At 34.6% G+C, this 13126-nt stretch overlaps 1 protein-coding gene across 10 annotated transcripts in view; it reads left to right on the top strand.

Annotated features, from left to right (window-relative positions):
- Positions 1 to 13126, top strand: part of NBEA (neurobeachin) — a 676718-nt gene that overhangs the window by 113409 nt on the left and 550183 nt on the right. The window lies entirely within an intron of this gene.

The raw sequence follows: 13126 nt of genomic DNA on the forward strand, positions 1-13126 counted from the left end.
TACATATTTTAGTTTCATCCCATTCCTTGTATTGATGTATTTTGGGTATCTGAAGCTCATTGTTTAGTGTATTTCTCTAGAAGGGAATCATGGGAGTAATACTTCTTGAGGGCTGTGTTTCATTGTTAGTTTGTTAGGGGTTTTTACACTTGATAGGCATTTGCCTGGTTATAAAATCCTTGACTGTCCTTTCTTTGAACATATTAAATATGTTACTAATTTTCTTCTGGCTTTAAATATTTTGTTCAAAGTCTGATGGCAGTCTGATATCCTTTCTGTTATCAGGCACTTGTTCTTTTTGCCTATATGTTCAAAGGATTTCTTTTGTATGTAGTAATTTTGGTAGAAATGTTTTGGTCATTTGGAGTTGATTTCTCAGATGAATGGTGTGCACTTTCAGTATGCAGTTTTGCATCTTTTTGTATTTCAAGAAATTTTTCATATACTGTTTAGTGTTCTGTTTTCTTGCTTTGGTTTTCTTTTTCGATGACTTGAGTATACATGTTTGATTTACTTTGCTTATCTTTATATTTGTCACTGTGTGTGTGTGTGTGTGTGTGTGTGTGTGTGTGTGTGTGTGTATTCAAGTTAGTTTTTGGGTTTCTTTTTGTTTGAAGGACTTCCTTTGTTATTTCTTGTAGGGTAGGTCAGATAGCAACAAATTGTCTCAGTTTTTATGTTTTTTGAATGTATTTCATTTTGTTTTCAGATGGCTTTCCTGGATATAAATTCTTGGTTGAAAGATTTTCTTTGAGCACTTTGAATATTGTATTTCACCATGTTCTGGCCTCCATTTATTCATGTATTATTATTATTATTTTTAAGTGTTTGTTTTTGAGAGAGAGTGGATGAGGTACAGAGAGAGAAGAGGACAGAAGATCCTATGTGGGTTCTGTGCTGACAGCAGACAACTCCATGTGGGGTTCAAATTCACGAACTGCGAGATCATGACCTGAGCCAAAGTTAGACGCTTAACCGACTGAGCTGTCCAGGTGCCCCATGGCCTCCCATTTTTTTAGATGAGAAGTCAACTCTTGAACTTACTGGTGTTCTTTTTAGGTGAAGAGTCATTTTTCTCATGCTGCTTTAAGATTGTCTCCGTGTCTTTGGTTTTCAGCATTTTTACTATGATTTTCCTGTCTGTATACTTCTTTGCTTTCATTTTTCTTTGAGTTCATGGGCTGAATATGTAAATTGGTGTTTTCCAAAAATTTGGCAAGTTCTCAGCCATCAAATTTTTAAATATTTTTCTCTTTTTCTTCTCTACTTCAGCCATCCCATTCTGCAGATGTTGGTACATGTTTCCCATAATTCTCTGAGGCTCCATTTTCTTCACTCATTTTTCTCTCTGGTTTTTGGATTACATAATCTTTATTATTTTCATGTTTGCTAATTCTGTCCTCTGCTTTGTTCAAATCTTTTGTTGACCTCTAGAAAAGTTTTCAGGTCAGTTACACTTTCAACTCCAGAATTTCCATTTGGATTGTTTTTATAGTATTTCTGTCTTATTTGATGTTATCTATTTAATATGACATTATCATAATACCTGCATTTACTTCTCTAATTATTATTTTCTTTTAGTTCTTTGAACATATTTTTAATGGCTACGTTGGAGCCTTTTCCTGTTAAAGCTAACATCTGTGTGCTCTCACTGGCAGTTTCTATTGCCTGCAGATTTTCCATATGTATGGGTTGTATTTTCCTCTCTCATTCCATCTCTCAATGTCTGGTTGGAAAATGTCCATAACCCTCTTTTTTCATTTTGAAAAATATAACATCTTTATTGAAATGTAATTTGTATACTGTACAATTCACTCATTTTAAGTTTACAAGTAAATTATTTTAAGCAACTTACAGAGTTGTATTGACATCCCTGCCGTCCAAGTTTAGAACATTTCTATCACTGTGCATGCCTATTGGCAGTCACTCCTCATTCTCATCCCCATGCTACTCATACCATTTTATGTAACAATTCTGCTTCTGGAAATCCTTCAAAGAATAATTTACTAAATACTGATATATATATTTACAAGCATGCTTATTATACTTTCATATGTAATTTTGAAGTGTTGGAAGTGATGTAAATAACCCAAATGGAGTAAGTATAAGAAAATTATTAAGTCACTTAAGTTGTATCATAACTAAAAAAAAAAAACAAACTAAAAAATGTTGTATTTAGTTAATTATAATGTGAGGTAGTTTTGCTCCTACAAGCCAAAGCAGGGAATTATGATATTTGCATCATGGACTGAAAAAAATTAAGGACATTTTTTTTTTCAAATAAGAATAGGTTGTTTTAGACTTCTTATATGATATTTCCCAAAAAGATTTTATAACTTCTAGAGAATATATTAAACATTGTTTATTTCACTGGAAGCAATATAAACAAAATGAAAGTTAAGGTTTTTTTTCCAGACAGAAGAATGCACATACATTTCAGAATTGTTAAAATGCCAACATGCCAAAGCTAATTACTATTTAGTAACCCATTTTTCAGTATTTTATTTCAATCATTATTTTTAGAAAGCAGGTATTCTGAGTTCTTAAGCATGATAAGATTATAAAAAACGGTAAGAGTTAATAAGCTATTTCAGCATTATTTTTAAGGGATAGTAACCAGGAGGCCAGAGTGATATCTTTAGTGTTTTTAGGACTTTTCACTTAAATCACAGGATTATAAGAATGAATTATATTAGTAATTATTAGTACAAGAATTTCAGCTCAAAAAAGAATTTACTGGTTATAAGTGCAGTTTGTGGCGAAGAACATTGGTGATTTCATATTCATACTTAATGCTTGCTGTGTTTCTCAAAGCAACCAACTCTTTCATACATGTAGCAAGTAAAGGAAAAGGGCACAAAGTCAAATAAAGATATTTAAATAGACAAAAACTGGAAAGTGGTAGGTTTTAGCAATAGTAGATAACAAAAGTTTAATGACCGAATTGAATCCATAAAGAAACGCAGAATCAAAGAAGAAATAGGATAGTATATTTGTAATCTTAAAAGTATGATCTTAATATAAAGGGTATGCATATTCTCAAAAAAAGAATAATAAAATAAAAATTAAAATGCCAAAATATTAAATAAAGAGGAATGGATAATTTTATTCTAAATTCTGAATTTTCCCTGGATAAAGAAAAGTCATTTAAAAAGTAACTTTAGTGGTGCTTGGGTGGCTCAGTCGGTTAAGTGTCTGATTCTTGATTTCCGCTCAGGTCATGATCTCATGGTTGGTGGGATTGAGCCCCGCAGTGGTCTCTGTGCTGACAGCCTGGAGCCTGCTTGGGATTCATTCTCTGTCTCTCTGCCCCTCCTTCCTCTACCCCTCAAAATAAATAAATAAACATTAAAAAATAGAAGTAGCTTTGAAATGACTAGAGGAAAAACAATTCTATTTGGATGAATTTCCTCATACAACTTTAAAATTCAGAGAACATTTGTTAAGCCATTTCTATACATGGAGCACTATTATAGGCATTATGGAACATGCAAAACTCTCAATTACCTTTAAGTAACTTATAACCAAGTAAGGGAGAAAGACCTACAAAAAAGCTAAAAAGTGAAGTTGATTGAATTTATAATCCTGATACAATCTGAAAACAGTAAGTCCAGTGGGATCATGGAAAAGGATTCTGATTGTAGGAACTGAGAAATGCTTCATAGAGAACATAGCTTGAAAACTGATTCAGTCAGGCTCATGAAACTTTTAAGATTTTTTGAAATTCATTAGGAATAAGTGTGTTTTATTTATTTTAGTAGGGAATAATCTGCTTCTCTCGATTACCTCTCATAAATTCATCCAACTGAAAATGCTGGTTTTGTTGTTGTTGTTGTTGTTGTTGTTCCTTTTTGGATCCATTGGTACTCTTTAGCTGATTTTTTTTCCTGTGGAGATGAGGAGCAGAATTTGCAAAACAATCGTCTAAAACCTATTCAATTACACAGTTTCTTAATTAATTAAATTTTTATTTGACTATAGGTGGCCCAATGTTACATACGTTTTAGATGTACAACATAGTGAGTTGACAAGTTTTTACATTACGCTACATTCAGTGCAAGTGTAACTACCATTCATCACGACACATCACTATTACAGTATCATTGACTATGTTATTAATGCTGTGCCTTTTTTTCCTGTGACTTATTTATTCTCTAAATGGAAACTTGTATCTTCCAGTCCCTCTAGTTATTTTGCCCATTGGCCTTAGCAGCATTTTTCTAGATATGTTTCCTAAGGCAAGGGAAACAAAAGCAAAAGTAAACTATTAGGACTATATCAAAATAGAAAGGAAGGAAGGAAGGAAACCACCAACAAAATGAAAAGGCAACCTAATGAATGAGTGAAGATATTGACAAATGATATATCTGATAAGAGGTTAATATCCAAAATATATAAAGAATTCACTCAATGCAACTCCCAAAAAACAAACAATCGAATTAAAAAATGGAAAGAGGACCTGAATAGACATTTTCTCAAAGAAGACTATACATATAGCCAACAGACACATGAAAAGATGCTTAACATCACTAATCATCAGGGAAATGCAAATCAAAACCACAATGAGATACCTTTGTACACTTTTAGTCAGAATGGCTAAAATAAAAAAGAAATAAGTGCTGGCTTAATTAATTAATTTCAGAAAACATCCAACCTGATTTTATCCATTTTTGGAGTAACTGGTAGTGAATGTGCCCTACTGCTGTAAATAACTATAAAAATGGGCAAACTATGCAAACTATCGTTTCTTTGACACTTGTCAATATACATAGCACAGTCCTGACATCCTTGCAGGTAGAAATATATTTAAGATGAGCTGGATATTCATCTTTGGTATCTGGCTGGGGCCAACATTTTTATTGAGGCGCTAGGAGGTGGAGGTAAGCTGAGCTGAGGAGGTTGAGATCAGAATTAAGGGCAGCTCAAACAGCTAGAATATGTGGAACAGGGTGCAGAAAAGGACAAAGCTGTTGGGGTAGAGGCAGAAGTCTGTGAGGGTTCCCTGTTCATCTTTGCCCAGGGTAGAGTTGTACATTTATGGGGTGAAGCTCCACGAGCCCTAGCAGAAAGTAGGTGTTAACTAATAGCAGAAGAGGCGTAGTAGAGGTCACACAGTTGTCTGAGTCTACGGAGTGTCAGCCCAGTTAGAGCTTTATCTCCACATCCTCAGCTGCTCAGTAACTGTCGTACAAACGAATGACAGTAGTGGTATAGAAATTTTGGAGTTTTATTCTACTAGATTATAATTGCTCACACAGATGTCCAATCAAATCATGTCTGCAAAGTGTATCTTTTATGATTATATAATATTGATTGCTTTTGCAGTTTAACTTTTAAAATTACCAGCCTATCAAGATCTATTCTTCCGTGCAACTGCATGCATGTTGAAAACTTTTTACTCATATTAGAAAAATGAGTTACAGGAAATTGCTTAATATTGGGAAATGATTGATTAATTTCATATAAGTAGTTTCTTGGTATCATTGTGTTAAAAATTTCTCCTGGATAGTGGTTGGTACCAGTGTTTCTCTAATTTAATATTTGAAATACGGTGGTTAGTATAGCGTTGATACTTGGCATTTCTGCTAATTTTATATATGCCGTTATCATTTTTAAAGATTTGATTGGACAAATAATTATCCACTGTGTGAAACAACTGACTGCACTTCATGCAGTGAAATTTTCTGTGCTGATCTACTTGTTGGCATGTTTGTGACTATAATCTTTTCTTTATAATCTTGCTTGTTAAGCGTTGGTAATAATGATTTCAGGCCATGCCATTGAGTAAATTTCATCAGTGTACTACGTATTTATTGTATTCAAGGAATTGTTCTAAGCTTTAGAGGATTAAAAATGATCAAACTTATACTCTCTTTATGAGAATAATTATATTCCTAAATGTTTATAATTAAAAGTTGATATGTGTACCAGAAAGGAAATATAATGTAAATGCTGTTAAAGTTTTGTGAAAGGATAATTAATTTCAGCTACAAAGACTTTAGGAATTCTTCATAGGAAAAAGTTTTTTAGGGTTCTTGAAAAATACGTAAATTTCAGACGGTGAGCAGGACATGATGATAGAATGTGAGAAAGAGGGCATGATTAAAGGGAAAGAATCAAGGGCGTATAGGGTGTGTTTATGGATTAATCCATAAACAGACATGGCTTCATGGTAGAATACAGAGTAGGCTGAGTGGTTTATGGTGGGATATGAGGATGATTATGATTGGCTGAAACCAAGTTATTGAAGACTTTGAATATCAAAATAATGAATTTTATTTTTCCAGTCATTTGGAATTATAAAAAAAACTGTGGTAAGAGAATGGATTGATTCTATATATATATTTTCCTAGAGAAGTTTGGAAATGTAGATATTAGAGTTTGAAGTAATTTTACTTCATATTATTATTAATATGCATTATTCATATTATTTTTAATTTTTATTTTTGAAAACTTTTAAAAATGTTTTATTTATTTTTGAGAGAGAGAAAGAGAGATAGAGTGTGACCAGAGGAGGATAGAGACACACACAGAATCCGAAGCAGGTTCCAGGCTCTGAGCTGTCAGCACAGTACCTGATGGGGGGGCTTAAACCCATGAACTGTGAGATGATGACCTGAGCTGAAATTGGACGCTCAAGTGACTGAGCCACCCAGGCACCCCTAGATTATTCATTTTGAAGGGAAACTTCTCCAATGTATAGGTGGCAACATTCTCTTAAGTTACACAGTAGGAAACATAATTCATGGAATGTTGTGTCATTACCTATTAATATCAGTAATACTAGTTACATAGCGATACTGGAGAGAGCAGTAGGTATTGCCATATATATGTTATTCTTACATAATTCAATGGAAATGGCTATATTCTTAACATTGGTGAAGTTTTCAGATGTTATTAGAAAATAGCAAGTCTCTGCTCTTGTAGCTATTAGATAAACTTAATTTGGTTGAGTTTAGCAGTGTTCTGGAACATTTTCCCATGTTTATGTTAAGTAATTCCAGTTTGGGTGATTAGGTTCTCTTCAATGAGGTTTTGCCTCATTAGCAACTATGTTACAGATATCTGGATGTTCACTACCATATGTCATTACATAAAATTTATGGTATATATTTTGTGAGTGACATTTATGAAAAAATATCTTACAGAAAAATACTTGTATAATACTAAGTAGGAAAGGATGCGGTAAAAATAGCAGCTGCCATTTTGTGTTGCTTTTAAAGATCCAGGTATTGTTCAAAGTTCTCTATTTACTATTTTGTCTGTAAGGTGTGTAATACGAGATGAGAGGTAAATAACTTGGGGATGTATACACACCTAGTGTGTGATAGGGTTGGGATTCAGACTTAAGTCGAATTTTGAGCCCAATGTTTTTAGCTATTTATTTATTGCACTGTACAAAACTGAGAAGACAGTATCTTACTTTTTTAATTTCAAAGCTTTTCCCCAAGTTTTATTGAGATATAATTGACATATAACATTCCATTCATTTAAAGCATACAATATAATGATCTGATACATGTGTATATTGTGAAATGACTGCCATCGTAAGGTTAGCTGACCCATCCATCACCTCATATGGGTATAATTTTTTGTGTGTACTGAGGACTTTTAAATCTGCTCTCTTAGCAACTTCCAAATATACAATACAGTATTGTTAGCTGTGATCAACATTCTTTATATTGTTCTTCAGAATTTATTCATCTTGTAAGTAGAAGTTTATACTCTTTGACCTTCTTCGCCCATTTTATTTATCTCTTCTCTCCACCTCTGGCCATTCTTTGTATCTGTGAATTCTTTCTGTTTGTTTGTTGGCTTGCTTGCTTTAGATTCCACATATAAGTAAGGTTGTATAGTTGCTTTTCTCTGATTTATTTCACTTAGCATAATGTCCTCAAGGTCCATTCATGTCATTGCAAATGGCAAGAATTCATTCGTTTTTATGGCCGAATAACATCCCCTTGTATACATACATGTACAACATTTTCCTTATGCAGTTACTCATCTATGGACACTGAAGTTGCTTCCATGTCTTGGCTATCGTAAACAATGCAGTGAACATGGGAGTGCAGATATCTTTACGAGTTAGTGTTTTCATTTTTTTTTTTTTTTGGATGAATATCTAGAAGTACAATTGCTAGATCATATAGTAATTCTAGTTTTAAGGTTTTGAGAACACATCATACTCTTTTCTATAGTTGCTGCACCAGTTTACTTTCCCACCAGCAGTGCAAAAGGATTTTCTTTACTCTACCTCCTTGGCAACACTTGTTATGTCTTGTTTTTTCAGTAATAGCCATTCCAACAGGTGTGAAGTTACAGCTTATTGTGGTTTTGATTTGCATTTCACTAATTAGTGAAATGTGTCTGTTACCATCCTTATGTCTTTTTTGGAAAAATGTCTATTCAAGTCCTCTGCCCATTTTTAAATTAGACTGTTTTCTTGGTGTTGAGCTGTATGAGTTCTATATATGTATTTTATATTAGCCCCTTATCAGGAAATTGATTTGCAGGTATTTTCTCCTGTTTGGTAGCTTGCCTTTTCATTTTGTTGGTGGTTGCCTTCACTGTGTGGAAGTTTTTAGTTTGATATAGTCCCAATGGTTTATTTTTGCTTTTTTTGCCTTTGTTTGTGTCAAATCCCCCCAAACCCTTAATACAATGTAGCTCCACTAGCTGGAACTTACGTTGCTCTTCCTCCAGTTCCTGTCTACACATTGCTTTTCTTTAAAAAAAAATTTTTTGTTTTAAATATTTATTTCTGAGACAGAGACAGAGCATGAGTGGGGGAGGGGCAGAGACAGAGGGAGACACAGAATCCGAAGCAGGCTCCAGGCTCAGAGCTGTCAGCATAGAGCCCGATGCGGGGCTCAAACTCACAAACCATGAGATCATGACCTGAGCCAAAGTCGGTGCCTCAACCAACTGAGCCACCCAGGTGCCCCACACATTGCTTTTCTTGGTATAACATCATCAACATAAGGAGGTAGCACTACTCCACCTGGTTAAACTCCAACTTGCTTTTGGGTCATCCAACTCCTTGACTCCCCTCTTCCTTATTTAGTCTGCTTCCCCAATGTCTCGATGTCATAGATACTCTTTCCTCAAATTCCTCAGCTAAATAGCTAATAGTCCTCCTTTACTGAAATAGTTATTTCAATAAACAAACTCATATGTCTTATTCCTCCAAAATAATTAAATCTGCTTCTGATCAGTTCTTTGTAATGTAAGTAAAAATTCTAACATATTTGTGAAAATTTTTTTTGAAAATGATTATGTTAGAAGCATAAATATTAAACCTTTTGAGCATTTATAATCTTATTGAAATACATATTAAAATGTTGATATTATAATACCAAGGCAACCAGTGAAGAAGGCAAATTAAAATGGTTTTATGTTGCCAATATTACTACCTTATATAGTTAACTCATAATTTCATTCAGATAATCCTTATTTATTTATTTATTTATTTATTTATTTATTTATTTATTTATAAAATATAGTTTATTGTCAAGTTAGCTAACATACAATGTATACAGTGTGCTCTTGGCTTTGGGAGTAGATTCCCATGACATCGCTTATGTACAACACCCAGTGCTCATCCCAACAAGTGCCCTCCTCAGATACCCATCACCCATTTTCCTCTCTTCCCCTCTCCACCCCCCCGTTGTCAACCCTCAGTTTGTTCTCTGTATGTAAGAGTCTCTTATGGTTTGCCTCCCTCTCTGTTTGACACTATTTTCCCCTTTCTCTTCCCCCATGGTCTTCTGTTAAGTTTCTCAGATTCCACATAGGAGTGAAAATATGTGATATCTATCTTTCTGTGACTGACTTTTTTCACTTAGCATAATATCCTCCAGTTCCACCCACGTTGTTGGCAAATGGCATGATTTCCTGCTTTGTCATTGCCAAATAGTATTACATTGTATATATAAGCCACATCTTCTTTATCCATTCATCAGCTGATGGACATTTGGACTCTTTCCATAATTTAGCTGTTGTTGAAAGCACTGCTATAAACATTGGGGTACATATTCCCCTGCGAATCAACACTCCTGTATCCTTTGGATAAACTCCTAGTAGTGCTATTGCTAGGTCATAGAGTAATTCTATTTTTAAGTTTTTGAGGAACCTCCACAGTGTTTTCCAGAACAGCTGCACCAGTTTGCATTCCCACCAACAGTGCAAGAGGGTTCCCGTTTCTTCACATCCTTGCCAGCATCTGTTTCCTGAGTTGTTAATTTTAGCCACTCTGACAGGTGTGAGGTGGTATCTCAGTGTTGTTTTGATTTGTATTTCCTTGATGATGAGTGACATTGAGCATCTTTTCATGTGTCTGTTGGCTGTCTGAATGTCTTCGTTGGAAAAGTATCTATTCATGTCTTCTGCCCATTTCTTCACTGGATTATTTGTTTTTAGGATGTTTGATAAGTTCTTTGTAGATTTTGGATACTAACCTTTATCTGATATGCCATTTTCAAATATCTTTTCCCATTCCATCAGTTGCCTTTTAGTTTTGTTGATTGTTTCCTTTGTAGTACAGAAGGTTTTTATCTTGTTGAAGTCCCAGTAGTTCATTTTTGCTTTTATTTCCATTGCCTTCGGAGAGGTGTCAAGTAAGAAGTTGTTGCGGCTGAAGTCAAAGAGGTTGTTGCCTGCTTTCTCCTCTAGGGTTTTGATGGCTTCCTGTTTCATATTTAGGTCTTTCATCCATTTTGAGTTTTTTTTTGTGTATGGTGTAAGAAAGTGGTCCAGGTTCATTGTTCTGCATGTTGCTGTCTAGTTCTCCCAGTACCATTTGCTAAAGAGACTGTCTTTTTTCCATTGGATACTCTTTATTGTTTTGTCAAAGATTAGTTCACTGTCCATGTGTGAGTCCAATTGTAGGTTCTCTATTCTATTCCATTGGTCTATGTGTCTGGTTTTGTGCCAATACCATACTGTCTTGATGATTACAGCTTTTGTAGTAGAGGGTAAAGTCTAGGATTGTGATGCCTCCTGCTTTGGTTTTCTTTTTCAACATTACTTTGGCTATTCGGGGTCTTTTGTGGTTCCATACAAACTTTAGGATTGTTTGTTCTAGCTTTGAGAAGAACGCTAGAATTGCTTGATTGGGATTTCACTGAAGGTGTACATTGCTTTGGGTAGTATTGACATGTTAACAACATTTGTTCTTCCAGTCCATGAGCATGGAATGGTTTTCCATTTCTTTGTGTCTTCTTCAATTTCCTTCATAAGTTTTCTATAGTTTTCAGCATCCAGATCTTTTACATCTTTGGGTAAGTTTATTCCTAGGTATTTTATGGTTCTTGGTGCAATTGTAAATGGGATCAATTTCTTAATTTTTCTTTCCATTGCTTTATTATTGATGTATAGAAAAGCAACCGGTTTCTGTACATTGATTTTGTATTCTGCAACTTTGCTGAATTCATGTATCATTTCTAACTGCCTTTTTGGTGGAATCTTTAGGGCTTTTCATGTAGAGTGTGATGTTTCCATGTAGAGTGTGTCAAAGAAGTTTGACTACTTCTTTGCCAATTTGGATGCCTTTGATTTCATTTTGTTGTCTGTTGAAGCTAGGACTTACAATAGTGTGTTAAACAACAGTGGTGAGAGTGGACATCCCTGTCATGTTCCTCATCTCAGAGGGAAAGCTCTTAGTTTTTCCCCATTGAGGATGATGTTAGCTGTGGGCTTTTCATACATGGCTTTTATGATGTTAAGGTATGTTCCTTCTATCCCAACTTTCTTGTGGGTTTTTACTAGGAAAGGATGCTGTATTTTGTCAGATGCTTTTTCTGCATCTGTTGACACTATCATATAGTTCTTATCTTTTCTTTTATTAATGTGATGTGTCATATTGATTAATTAGTGAATATTGAACCAGCCCTGCAGCCCAGGAATGAATCCCACTTGATCATGGTGAATATTCTTTTAATGTACTGTTGAATTCGATTTGCTAGTATCTTATTGAGAATTTTTGCATCCGTGTTCATCAGGGATATGGCCTGTAACTCTCCGTTTAGTGGGGTCTCTGTCTGTTGGGAATCAAGGTAATGCTGGCTTCATAGAATGAGTCCAGAAGCTTTCCTTCCACCTCTATATTTTGGAACAGCTTGAGAAGGATAGGTATTAACTCTGCTTTAAATGTCTGGTAGAATTTCCCTGGGAAGCCATCTGGCCCAGGACTTATTTATTGGGAGATTTTTGATAACTTATTCATTACCTTTGCTGATTATGGGTCTGTTCAAATTTTCTATTTCTTTCCGTTTGAGTTTGGTAGTGTTTGGGTGTCTAGGAATTTGTCCATTTCTTCCAGGTTGTCCAGTTTGTTGGCATATAATTTTTCATAGTATTCTTTAATAATTGTTTGTATTTCTGTGGTGTTGTGATCTTTCATTCGTGATTTTATCTATTTGGGTTCTCTCTGTTTTCTTTTTGAGAAGTTTGGCTAGGGGTTTATCAATTTTGTTTATTTTCTCAAAAAACTAGCTCTTAGATTTATCGATATGTTTTACCATTTTTTTGGACTCTATATTGTTTATTTCTGCTCTGATCTTTACTACTTCTCTTTTTCTGCTGGCTTTGGGGTTTCTTTGCTCTTCTGCTTCTAGTTCCTTTAGTTGTATGTTTAGGTTTTGTATTTAGGATTTTTCTTTTTTCTTGAGATACACCTGGATTGCAGTGTATTTTCCTCTTATGACTGCCTTTGCTGCATCCCAAAGGCTTTGGACTGTTGTGTTTTCATTTACATTTGCTTCCATGTATTTTTAAATTTCTTCCTTAATTGCCTGCTTGACCCATTCATTCTTTAGTAGAATGTTCTTTACCTCCATGCATTTGGAGACTTTACAAATTTTTTCTTATGGTTGATTTCAAGTTTCGTAGCATTGTGGTCTGAAAATATGCATGGTATGATCTCAGTTCTTTTATGTTTATTGAGGCTGTTTCGTGACCCAGTATGTGATCTATCTTGGAGAATGTTCCATGTGCACTCGAGGAGAATGTGTATTCTGCTGCTTTTGGATGTGTTCTGAATATATCTGCCAAGTCCGTCTGGTTCAGTGTATAATTCAAAGCCATTATTTCTTTATTAATTTTCTGCCTAGATGATCTGTTCATTGTT

This window comes from Acinonyx jubatus, chromosome A1, assembly GCF_027475565.1.
Source record: "Acinonyx jubatus isolate Ajub_Pintada_27869175 chromosome A1, VMU_Ajub_asm_v1.0, whole genome shotgun sequence".
Classification (NCBI taxonomy): Eukaryota; Metazoa; Chordata; class Mammalia; order Carnivora; family Felidae; genus Acinonyx; species Acinonyx jubatus.